At 36.8% G+C, this 13,084-nt stretch overlaps 1 long non-coding RNA gene across 1 annotated transcript; it reads right to left on the bottom strand.

Annotated features, from left to right (window-relative positions):
- Positions 1-7,837: 7,837 nt before the first annotated feature.
- LOC133569882 (uncharacterized) lies at positions 7,838-12,501 on the bottom strand. Its single transcript, XR_009809964.1, has 4 exons — positions 12,182-12,501; positions 11,101-11,218; positions 10,924-11,013; positions 7,838-8,851 (listed from the first exon to the last, which is right to left on the bottom strand). It is a non-coding gene; the product is annotated as an uncharacterized LOC133569882 (long non-coding RNA).
- Positions 12,502-13,084: the final 583 nt, after the last annotated feature.

Below are 13,084 nucleotides of genomic sequence, written 5' to 3'. Positions count from 1 at the left end.
AAGGGAAAGCAGGTGCCTTGCCCAAGGACACATCGGCACTGACTCGGATGGCAGAAGCGGGGATCGAACCTGGAACCTTTCGAGTTGCTCCACCACCTGAGCCACGCTATAACTTTCCCCATTAGCGTAGTGTTACTATTATTATTACTAGTATTACTATTCAAATGTGTTTTTTCTTCAATCTTCATCTTGGGAGTTCTTGTCCGGCAGTGAAAATACAAAGAAAAAGGAACAAAAAAATCCACCTTGTTTGTTATTTGTCAACCAAAGCAAAGAAAAAAAGTTATTTTTGTTGGTGTAATAATAAAAAGAAGACTATTTTTCAAATATTTTTTTTATTAAAAACAGTCAGAAACGTTTTTTATTTCGGAGACAAAAGTGGTGACTGGACGACTTTGGTTGGACTTTTAGAACTACCATATACAAATAGAAGACTAACATTCTTTACAGTTTTTCTTTTTGTACTGTGGTGTGACAGTAAACCATGTAACAACGTGGACTGGAGTACTACCAAAGTACAGTAGTACTACTAAAGAGAGACAAGTGAATTCCTATATATATACACATACATATATATATATACATCCATATATATATACATATATATATACACATACATATATATATATATATATATATATATATATATATATATACATATGTATATATACATACATACATACATACATATATATACATATATACACATACATATATATATACACATATACATATATATATACATACATGCATTTAAGTCTCATCTTAAAACTCATTTGTATACTCTAGCCTTTAAATAGACGCCCTTTTTAGACCAGTTGATCTGCCGTTTCTTTTCTTTTTCTACTATGTCCCACTCTCCCTTGTGGAGGGGGTCCGGTCCGATCCGGTGGCCATGTACTGTTTGCCTGTGTATCGGCTGGGGACATCTCTGCGCTGCTGATCTGCCTCCGCTGGGGATGTTTTCCTGCTGGCTCTGCTGTGAACGGGACTCTCGCTGCTGTGTTGGATCCACTTTGGACGGGACTCTCGCTCCTGTGTTGGATCCGCTTTGGACTGGACTCTCGCGACTGGGTTGGATCCACTATAGATTGAACTTTCACAGTATCATGTTAGACCCGCTCCACATCCATTGCTTTCGTCCTCTCCAAGTTTCTTAGACATCATTGTCACCGACGTCCCACTGGGTGTGAGTTTTCCTTGCCCTTATGTGGGCCTACCGAGGATGTCGTAGTAGTTTGTGTTGTGGTTTGTGCAGCCCTTTGAGACATTAGTGATTTAGGGCTATATAAGTAAACATTGATTGATTGATTGAAGAACAACATTTCTCAAAGTGCAATTGCAAGAAATTTAGGGATTTCAACATCTACGCTCCATAATATCATCAAAAGGTTCAGAGAATCTGGAGAAATCACTCCACGTAAGCGGCATGGCCGGAAACCAACATTGAATGACCGTGACCTTCCATCCCTCAGACGGCACTGTATCAAAAACTGACATCAATCTCTAAAGGATATCACCACATGGGCTCAGGAACACTTCAAAAAACCACTGTCACTAAATACAGTTGGTCGCTACATTTATCAACAACATCCAGAAACGCTGCCGGCTTCTCTGGGCCCGAGATCATCTAAGATGGACTGATGCAAAGTGGAAAAGTGTTCTGTGGTCTGACGAGTCCACATTGCAAATTGTTTTGGGAAATATTCTACATCGTGTCATCCGGACCAAAGGGGAAGCGAACCATCCAGACTGTTATCCACGCAAAGTTGAAAAGCCAGCATGTGTGATGGTATGGGGGTGCATTAGTGGCCAAGGCATGGGTAACTTACACATCTGTGAAGGCACCATTAATGCTGAAAGGTACATACAGCTTTTGGAACAACATATGCTGCCATCTAAGCGCCGTCTTTTTCATGGACGCCCCTGCTTATTTCAGCAAAACAATGCCAAGCCACATTCAGCATGTGTTACAACAGCGTGCCTTCGTAGTAAAAGAGTGCGGGTACTTTCCTGGCCCCCTGAAGTCCAGACCTGTCTCCCATGGAAAATACGACAAGACCCCGGACTGTTGAAGGACTGAAGCTCTACATAAAACAAGAATGGGAAAGAATTCCACTTTCAAAGCTTCCACAATTAGTTTCCTCAGTTCCCAAACGTTTATTGAGTGTTGTTAAAAGAAAAGGTGATGTAACACAGTGGTGAACATGCCCTTTCCCAACTACTTTGGCACGTGTTGCAGCCATGAAGTTCTAAGTTAATTATTATTTGCAAAAAAAAAAGTTTATGAGTTTGAACATCAAATATGTTGTCTTTGTAGCATATTCAACTGAATATGGGTTGAAAAGGATTTGTTCTATTGATTTAGTTTAGTTTAGTTTATTAAGGATCCCCATTAGTCTACACCGCAGTGGAGACTATTCTTCCTGGGGTCCAGGCAAAAAACATCACACAACCACAGAACAAATGATTAAAATGCAGTACAACATGATCCAATAATAAATTGTCATAATACAAAAATAGCAACAACAAAGAACCAAAAAATACTAATAGATGTTGTTACATAATAATTTTCATACTAAAGATAAAAAGAGCAATATAAAAATAGATATACTGTATACATTTTTGCAAAAATAAAACAAAGAACCAATGGCCTAAATAGTGTACCAAAGACAAACAATAAGTGACGAAAAAGTATCATCCATCCATTTTCTGCTGCTTATCCCATAATCAATAAAATACTCAATAGTCAATAAAAACAGTCATGACATTAGGTACAATCTAAAATAATCTCTTTACGCAATACTTCTCCTTTTAGTTTATTCTTAAAGCCCACTATGCTGGTGATTGATAGCAGATATTGTGGAAGTCTGTTCCAGTAAGTGATTGCCCGATACATTACAGTCTTTTTCAAAACATCACTTTTGGGTTTAAGACGGGTGAGCGCACCTCTTTGGGCTAGCCTGGTACCGTAGTTGTGACTGTCACTGGCAAGCAAGAGCTGAGAATACAGATATGAGGGTTTATGGTATGTAGAGATGTTTTTTAAAAATAGAATCAAACTACAAGCCAGTCTTTCATCAACTTTCATCAACTAACCTCACTAACAACTTTAACGATGCCCTGCACGAAACCATTGATAGTATAGCACTGCTAAAGTTAAAAAAGGCTCCAAAAAAGCATACCCCGTGGTTTACAGAAGAAACTAGAGCTCAGAAATTATTATGTAGAAGCTGGAACGCAAATGGCACACGACTAAACTTGACGTTCACCAACAAGCATGGAGTGATAGTTTAATAACTTATAAACGCATGCTTACCTTAGCTAAAACTAAATATTACTCAAATCTCATCCGCGTTAATAAAAACGATCCATAATTTTTGTTTAGTACAGTAGCATCGCTAACCCAACAAGGGACCCCTTCCAGTAGCTCCACCCACTCGGCAGATGACTTTATGCCCACATAAGTGGTCCTCTCCAAGGTTTCTCATAGTCGTCATGGTCGACGTCCCACTGGGGTGAGTTTTTCCTTGCCCTTATATGGGCCCTAACGAGAATGTCGTTGTGGTTTGTGCAGCCCTTTGAGGCACTTGTGGTTTAGGGCTATATAAAAAAACATTGATTGATTGATTGATGTACCACAGTGTATGTACACAAACCACAGTGTATGTACCACTAGTAGTACACAAACCACAGTGTATGTGCCACTAGTAGTACACAAACCACAGTGTATGTACACAAACCACAGTGTATGTACACAAACCACAGTGTATGTACACAAACCACAGTGTATGTACCACTAGTAGTACACAAACCACAGTGTATGTACACAAACCACAGTGTATGTGCCACTAGTAGTACACAAGCCACAGTGTATGTACACAAACCACAGTGTATGTGCCACTAGTAGTACACAAACCACAGTGTATGTACACAAACCACAGTGTATGTGCCACTAGTAGTACACAAACCACAGTGTATGTACACAAACCACAGTGTATGTACCACTAGTAGTACACAAACCACAGTGTATGTGCCACTAGTAGTACACACGCCACAGTGTATGTACACAAACCACAGTGTATGTGCCACTAGTAGTACACAAACCACAGTGTATGTACACAAACCACAGTGTATGTGCCACTAGTAGTACACAAACCACAGTGTATGTACACAAACCACAGTGTATGTGCCACTAGTAGTACACAAACCACAGTGTATGTACACAAACCACAGTGTATGTACCACTAGTAGTACACAAACCACAGTGTATGTGCCACTAGTAGTACACAAACCACAGTGTATGTGCCACTAGTAGTACACAAACCACAGTGTATGTACACAAACCACAGTGTATGTACTACTAGTAGTACACAAACCACAGTGTATGTACACAAACCACAGTGTATGTACCACTAGTAGTACACAAACCACAGTGTATGTGCCACTAGTAGTACAAAACATGTATTTATTATGCATACAATAAACATGTATTATTCATACACTAAACATGTATTTAATAATCATATACTAAACATATATTTAATATTATACTAATTATATATTTAATATCCATACGCTAAAAATTTATTATTCATACACTAAACATGTATTTAATATTTGTATACTAAACATGTATTTAATATTCGTACACTGAACATGTATTTAACAATCATATACTAAACACATATTTAATATTCATATACTAATCATATTTTTTAACATTCATACAGTAAACATGTATTTATTATTCTCTAAATAAGGCGCACTCGGAAATAATTTATTTGTGTGCAATTGCGGCAGAAGTCCACAGGAGGGCGCACATTCCCTCTTCATAAATCTGGTCATTCATACACTAAACAGGAATTTGATATTCACCCACCAAACATGTATTAAATAATTATACACTAAACATATATTTCATTTATATGCCAAACATGTATTTAATATTTATACACTAAACATGTATTTAATATTTATACACTAAACATGTATTTAATATTAATACACCAAACATGTATTTAATATTAATACACTAAACATCTGTTTAATATTTATACACTCAACGTGTATTTAATATTAATACACTAAACATGTATTTTATATTAATACACTAAACATATTTATTATAAACTAATTATATATTTAATATTCATACAGTATACATGTATTTAATATTAAACATGTATCTAACATTTGTACACTAAACATGTATTTAATATTAATACGGCGTGGCGCAGTGGTAGAGTGGCCGTGCGCAACCCGAGGGTCCCTGGTTCAAATCCCACCTAGTACCAACCTCGTCACGTCCGTTGTGTTCTGAGCAAGACACTTCACCCTTGCTCCTGATGGGTGCTGGTTGGCGCCTTGCATGGCAGCTCCCTCCGTCAGTGTATGAATGTGTGTGTGAATGGGTAAATGTGGAAGTAATGTCAAAAGCGCTTTGAGTACCTTGAAGGTAGAAAAGCGCTAGACAAGTACAACCCATTTATCATTTATAACATGTATTTAATATCAATACACTGAACATGTATTTAATAATCATATACTAAAAGTATATTTAATAATATATTAATCATATATTTAATATTCATACAGTAAACATGTATTTATTATTCTCTAAATAAGGCACACTTGGAAATAATGAATTTCTTTATGTGTGCAGTTGCAGCAGAAGTCCACAGGAGGGCGCACGTTCCCTCTTCATAAGTCTGGTCCTCTCTCTCTCTCTCTCTCTCTCTCACTCTCTCTCTAGCTCTTCCCTCCCCTCCCCCCCACATAAGTTATGTGTTTGGTTTTATCGGCCAGTGGCCATTTTCCTATTTTTTTAACTTCAGTTATGTGTCTATCATTATATATATTATATTCTTTTACAGCCCAGCCCTATGTTTTTTGTTTTTTTTTTCAAATTCCGTTTCTTTTTCAATAGATTTCAATTTGTTGCCTTTTGCAATATATAGTGACATCATTTTATGCCCAGCCCTATCGGCTTTTTTCCCATTGTTTTGCTATTTTTTTCTATCGATGTGTCATGCTATTAAATTGATATAGTTTAACGGCCCAGCCCTTTGGGGATTTTTTCAGAATAATTTTTTTTAATTGATGTTTTGATTGATATTGTTTTATTGCCCAGCCCTATCGGCCTTTTTCATTTTTATTTATTTATTTATTTTTACATAAGTTAGGTTTCTCAAACACATATTCATACACTAAACATGTATTTAATATTTATACACTAAACATGTATTTAATATTTATACACTAAACATGTATTTAATATTCATACACTAAACATGTATTTAATATTTATACACTAAACATGTATTTAATATTTATACACTAAACATGTATTTAATATCTATACACTAAACATGTATTTAATATTTATACACTAAACATGTATTCAATATTTTACTCTAAACATGTATTTAATATTAATACACTAAACATGTATTTAATATGTATACACTAAACATGTATTTAATATGTATACACTAAACATGTATTTAATATTTATACACTAAACATGTATTTAATATTAATACACTAAACATGTATTTAATATTTATACACTAAACATGTATTTATTATTCATACACTAAACATGTATTTAATAATTATACACTAAACATGTATTTAATATTTATACACTAAACATGTATTTAATATTTATACACTAAACATGTGTTTAATATTAATACACTAAACATGTATTTAATATTCATACACTAAACATGTATTTAATATTAATACACTAAACATGTATTTAATATTTATACACTAAACATGTATTTAATATTTATACACTAAACAGGTATTTAATATTTATACCCGAAATAAGTATTTAATATTCATATATTAAACAGTTGTTTAATTAATATTTGTACACTAAACAGGTAAACGACGAATTGGAAGTCTGGGACACTAAATAAGGCACACTTGGAAATCAATCAATCAATGTTTACTTATATAGCCCTAAATCACAAGTGTCTCAAAGGGCTGCACAAACCACTATGACATCCTCGGTAGGCCCACATAAGGGCAAGGAAAACTCACACCCAGTGGGACGTCGGTGACAATGATGACTATGAGAAACCTTGGAGAGGACCACATATGTGGGCAACCCCCCCTCGTGTAAATGAGTTTCTTTATGTGTGCAGTTGCAGCAGAAGTCCACAGGAGGGCGCACGTTCCCTCTTCATAAGTCTGGTCCTCTCTCTCTCTCTCTCGCCCCCCTCCCCCCCAACAGTCCTTGTCTAGCCCTAATGGCCATTTTCCTATTTTTTTTAACATGTATCATTGTATATATTATATTGTTTTACAGCCCAGCCCTATCAGCCTTTCTCCTTTTTATTTTTTACATAAGTTAGGTTTCTCATACACTTATATTCATACACTAAACCTGTATTTAATATTTATACACTAAACATGTATTTAATATTTATACACTAAACATGTATTTAATATTCATACACTAAACATGTATTTAATATGCATACACTAAAATATATATTTAATATTCATACACCATACATGTATTATTCATACACTAGACATGTATTTAATATTCATGCACTAAACATGTATTTAATATTCATACACCAACAATGTATTTAATATCCATTAATTAAACATGTATTTAATATTTATACACTAAAAAACCCTTTAATATTCATACACTAAAATATATTTAATATTCATACACTAAACATGTTTTAATATGCATACACTAAAATATATTTAATATTCATACACTAAACATGTATTAAATATTCATACACTAGACATGTATTTAATATTCATGCACTAAACATGTATTTAATATTCATACACCAACAGAGTATTTAATATCCATTAATTAAACATGTATTTAATATTTATAAACAAAAAAAATCCTTTAATATTCATACACTAAACGTGTATTTAATATTCATACACTAAACATCAATCAATGTTTATTCATATAGCCCTAAATCACAAGTGTCTCAAAGGGCTGCACAAGCCACAACAACATCCGCGATACAGAACCCACATAAGAGCAAGGAAAGACTCACCCCAGTGGGACGTCGGTGACAGTGACTATGAGAAACCTTGGAGGGGACCGCATATGTGGGCAACCTAACCCTAACGCAGGGCCAACACAGACAGACAACATTCACACACTAGTGTTGCCAATCAACCTATCCCCAGGTGCATGTCTTTGGAGGTGGGAGGGGCCTATCCCCAGCTGCATGTCTTTGGAGGTGGGAGGGGCCCATCCCCAGGTGCATGTCTTTGGAGGTGGGAGGAAGCCGGAGTACCAGGAGGGAACCCACGCAGTCACGGGGAGAACATGCAAACTCCACACAGAAAGATCCCGAGCCTGGGATTGAACCCAGGACTGCAGCATCTTCGTACTGTGAGGCAGACGCACTAACCCCTCTGCCACTGTGAAGCCCGTCTCTCGCTCATAATCCACCTATTGGGAATGATGACAACAGGACATCTGCTGATTGGAGTAAGCGTTTCACTGGTTTGTCCACAAATCGGAAGTTGCTGGCAGTCTACAAAGTAGCCCAAAGCTGCCACAAATGATTGGAGGATGCGGGAAGAACTGTGGACACTTTTGCGATTTGGATCACATCGGACTGTCGGCCCCGCAGGATTTTGAGGACCAGTCATAAACAATTTAGAGTGAAAAGCAAATTTTATTTTCACTGGCATATAAAACATTGTAACTTGGATTGTTTCCCTGGCTTGGAGACTCTCCCAAAGGACAGTGCAGCGAAGACACAACAAACTACCTTCTTGTCTCTCATGGACACACACCTGTTGTTGTTGACTTTGGACTAGCGACTGCACGACATCAAGGCTGCGGAACAGAGACACACTACCATCAATTGATTTACGTGGACCCCGATTCAAACAAGTTGAAATACTTATTGGGGTGTTTGCATTCAGTGGTCGATTGTACGGAAAATGTACTGTACTGTGCAATCTACCAATCAATCAATCCAAAAAAGCACTTTATATGGAGAAAAGGTTTTGTTAAGAAACCATTCTGAGCCTTATCTTATTTAGTTTTTATTTTATACGTGTTGACCACCTTAACCCTGGCAATGGACCCTGTGTGTATATGTAGCTTATGCCACTCTTTACACATTTGGTAAATAAATAACCAAAAAATGTATATTTTGTTGTTTTCTCACTGTACTGAAAATTAACCCAACTGTGACCTCTAAACCGAGGTACCTACCGAAGCGAAATTTTTGTGTACCGTTACACCCATTATATATATATATATATATATATATATATATAATAATAATAATAATAATGTATTAGATTTATATCGCAATTTTCTATTATTAGATACTCAAAGCGCTCACAGAGAAGTGGGAAGCCATCATTCATTCACACGATGGTGGTGGTAAGCTACATCTGTAGCCACAGCTGCCCTGGGGTAGACTGACGGAAGTGTGGCTGCCAGTTTGCACCTACGGCCCCTCCCCCCCGACCACCACCTGTCATTCATTCATCATTCATTCACCAGTGTGAGCGGCACCGGGGGCAAAGGGTGAAGTGTCCTGCCCAAGGACACAACGGCAGCGACTTTGATGTCAATAGGTATATACGTATATATATATATATATATATATATATATATATATATATATATATATATATATATATATATATATATATATATATATATATATATATATATATATATATATATATCTGTGTGTTTGATTCATTATTATTTTTGAGCAATGACAGAGAAAAACAGCCTGCATGGCAGCTTTGTGTTATTAGAGTCAACATTGCAACTTTTACCTTGTTATATTGAACTTTTTGCAATTTTATTTTGCTGGTTTGTGTTGTGTTTTTATAGTATGTATGTTTGTGTAGTGTTTTTATAGTATGTATGTTTGTGTAGTGTTTTTCTAGTATGTATGTTTGTGTTGTGTTTTTATAGTATGTATGTTTGTGTAGTGTTTTTCTAGTATGTATGTTTGTGTTGTGTTTTTCTAGTATGTATGTTTGTGTTGTGTTTTTCTAGTATGTATGTTTGTGTAGTGTTTTTCTAGTATGTATGTTTGTGTAGTGTTTTTCTAGTATGTATGTTTGTGTTGTGTTTTTCTAGTATGTATGTTTGTGTAGTGTTTTTCTAGTATGTATGTTTGTATTGTGTTTTTATAGTATGTATGTTTGTGTAGAGTTTTTCTAGTATGTATGTTTGTGTAGTGTTTTTCTAGTATGTATGTGCTGCGGGCCTCAAATGACACTTTATGTCAAATGATCAATCAATCAATCAATCAATCTCTCTGACACATGTTGAACTTTTATCCACACAACCATGTAATGAATCATTTCACAATATCCGACCATGACACATATCGTACCATTCTACCGCCGTTACAAATATTACGTTATCATAACCTGACGCTAATAATATCTTGGTTTTAGCAGACAAAAAGTCAAAGTCATAGTTATTAGCAAACAGCGCCATCTTCTGTTAACTTTGAGCAGCAGCCAAGACCAACACACACAAAAATGCTGATTCGTTTCGTCTGTAAAAAAGAACACACTCTTGTATGTTGTCTGTAAAATCCATCCATCCATCCATTTTCTACCGCTCATTCCCTTTTGGGGTTGCGGGGGACACTGGCGCCTATCTCAGCTACAATTGGGCGTAAACAATAATGAAAATAACCCACTCTTGTCGTTGTATTTACTTATTTAACCTACTCCATTATATAAATTCTCTGTCTCAGAAACATGCCAGCTACGTTAAGGATACTTATGATTTTGTGGGTCAACTACCTACAGTAAGAGCACCACCGGAGGCGTTTTTATTCTCTATAGACATCTCTTCAATGTATACTAACATTGACACGGAATTGGGTTTACAGGTGGGTGCGTAAGGCATTTGACACGTACCCAGATTCCACTCGGCCAGACGGGGCCCTCCTCCAGTTGTTGGAGCTGAGCCTTACCAGGAATGATTTTGAATTTAATGGGAGATTTGATCTGCAAATACATGGTACGGCTACGGGTAAAAAATTTGCTCCGGCATCTGCAAATCTTTATATGTGTGTATGGGAAGAAACTGCATACTTAAAATGTAAAACTTTGCCCTTGAGGTACTTGCGGTATCTTGATGACATTTTTGGCATCTGGGGAGGTACTAGGGATGACTTAAAAGAGTTCCTGGACGTCCTCGGTAATCACCATCCTGCCATAAAGATCACACACAATGTACAAAATCAACAGTTAGAATTCCTGGATACACAAGTATTCTTCATTGTTAACAACACAGGGACAAAAACATTAGGGACAAGAGTGTGGTTCAAAGACACAGATAGACACGCACTCTGGATTCATAACGGCGTCCTCCCCTCGTCACCTGGGTCAATTATGGCACTTCTTACCTCTAACTTAGTTTTCTAGCACTTCTGGATTCATAACGGCGTCCTCCCCTCGTCACCTGGGTCAATTATGGCACTTCTTACCTCTAACTTAGTTTTCTAGCACTTCTGGATTCATAACGGCGTCCTCCCCTCGTCACCTGGGTCAATTATGGCACTTCTTACCTCTAACTTAGTTTTCTAGCACTTCTGGATTCATAACGGCGTCCTCCCCTCGTCACCTGGGTCAATTATGGCACTTCTTACCTCTAACTTAGTTTTCTAGCACTTCTGGATTCATAACGGCGTCCTCCCCTCGTCACCTGGGTCAATTATGGCACTTCTTACCTCTAACTTAGTTTTCTAGCACTTCTGGATTCATAACGGCGTCCTCCCCTCGTCACCTGGGTCAATTATGGCACTTCTTACCTCCAACTTAGTTTTCTAGCACTTCTGGATTCATAACGGCGTCGTTCCCTCGTCACCTGGGTCAATTATGGCACTTCTTACCTCTAACTTAGTTTTCTAGCACTTCTGGATTCATAACGGCGTCCTCCCCTCGTCACCTGGGTCAATTATGGCACTTCTTACCTCTAACTTAGTTTTCTAGCACTTCTGGATTCATAACGGCGTCGTTCCCTCGTCACCTGGGTCAAGGGGCATTAGCCTAGCCTCGGCTACCATATTTTAGATACTACCAAAGTTCATAGAGTATTTTATGTCCTTTCTTTCTATTCCAATTCCGAAGGTCTTATTACATGTTATTTTATCCCCCCACCCTGCGGACTTACCCCTAGAATCCGGGAAGATCTTTAAATCACGATTGTTTTGATGGTTCATGTACCGCATGGCTAGCACACCAGCGGTCGTAGAATAAACAGGAAGTGACGTCCTCTGACATTTCTGGGTCATTCTCCGTTCCATAGGAGAACCCATCATAATAAACACTGCAGTTTAACCTTCTCCTTTTTTTTTACCATTAAACACAAATCTTAAAGGCAATTCCACTCAATTTGAATTACATAATCTCGATTTTACTTGCTTTTATTTTTTATTTATTGTCTATTTATCTTTTTATTAAACCCTTGTGATGGAGGACTATGGATGAAGACATTTTTATTTTTTATGTATTCTTCCCTTTTATATATGTTATTTATTTCAACTCAAGCACCCCCCCCCCCCAAAAAAGTGTTATTTTGGCATGACTTTTTATTTTTTTACAGCATGATGTTTCCAACGTAGCCGCAGTTTTATGAGGGATAGCACTTCCTTTTTTCGGCCAGTAGAGGTCCTCCACGTACAAATTCCTGTGGACAACAAACAGCACTTTATATGTATTTCTATTTCATGGTGTGATGTAATATATGCTTGTTTTAACTTTCCCTTTTCTTCATCCATAGACTCATCAATTCCAAGGTCTTTTAGTGAATTTTAACTACCACTCCAGTTGGAAACGCCTATTTTAATGATCTACGGATTTGAGATATTTTACATCCCAGGGAAGGGTACATATACATATTTTACTTATCTTTTCCCTCCCTTCACCCCCTGCTCCCCCCTTTTCCCCCTTCCTCCACACTACCATATTCTCATTTTTGCACCATATTACATTATTACAATCATAACCATAACTTTTTCTCTCAAATCAACTATACCTCCCTATGTGCCTAAACATAACCACAACTCCTTTTTCA

The sequence above is a fragment of the Nerophis ophidion genome, linkage group LG15, assembly GCF_033978795.1.
Source record: "Nerophis ophidion isolate RoL-2023_Sa linkage group LG15, RoL_Noph_v1.0, whole genome shotgun sequence".
In the NCBI taxonomy this organism is placed as follows: domain Eukaryota; kingdom Metazoa; phylum Chordata; class Actinopteri; order Syngnathiformes; family Syngnathidae; genus Nerophis; species Nerophis ophidion.
Note: the sequence above shows the minus strand (reverse complement) of the source record. Positions and strands in the feature narration are given on the sequence as shown.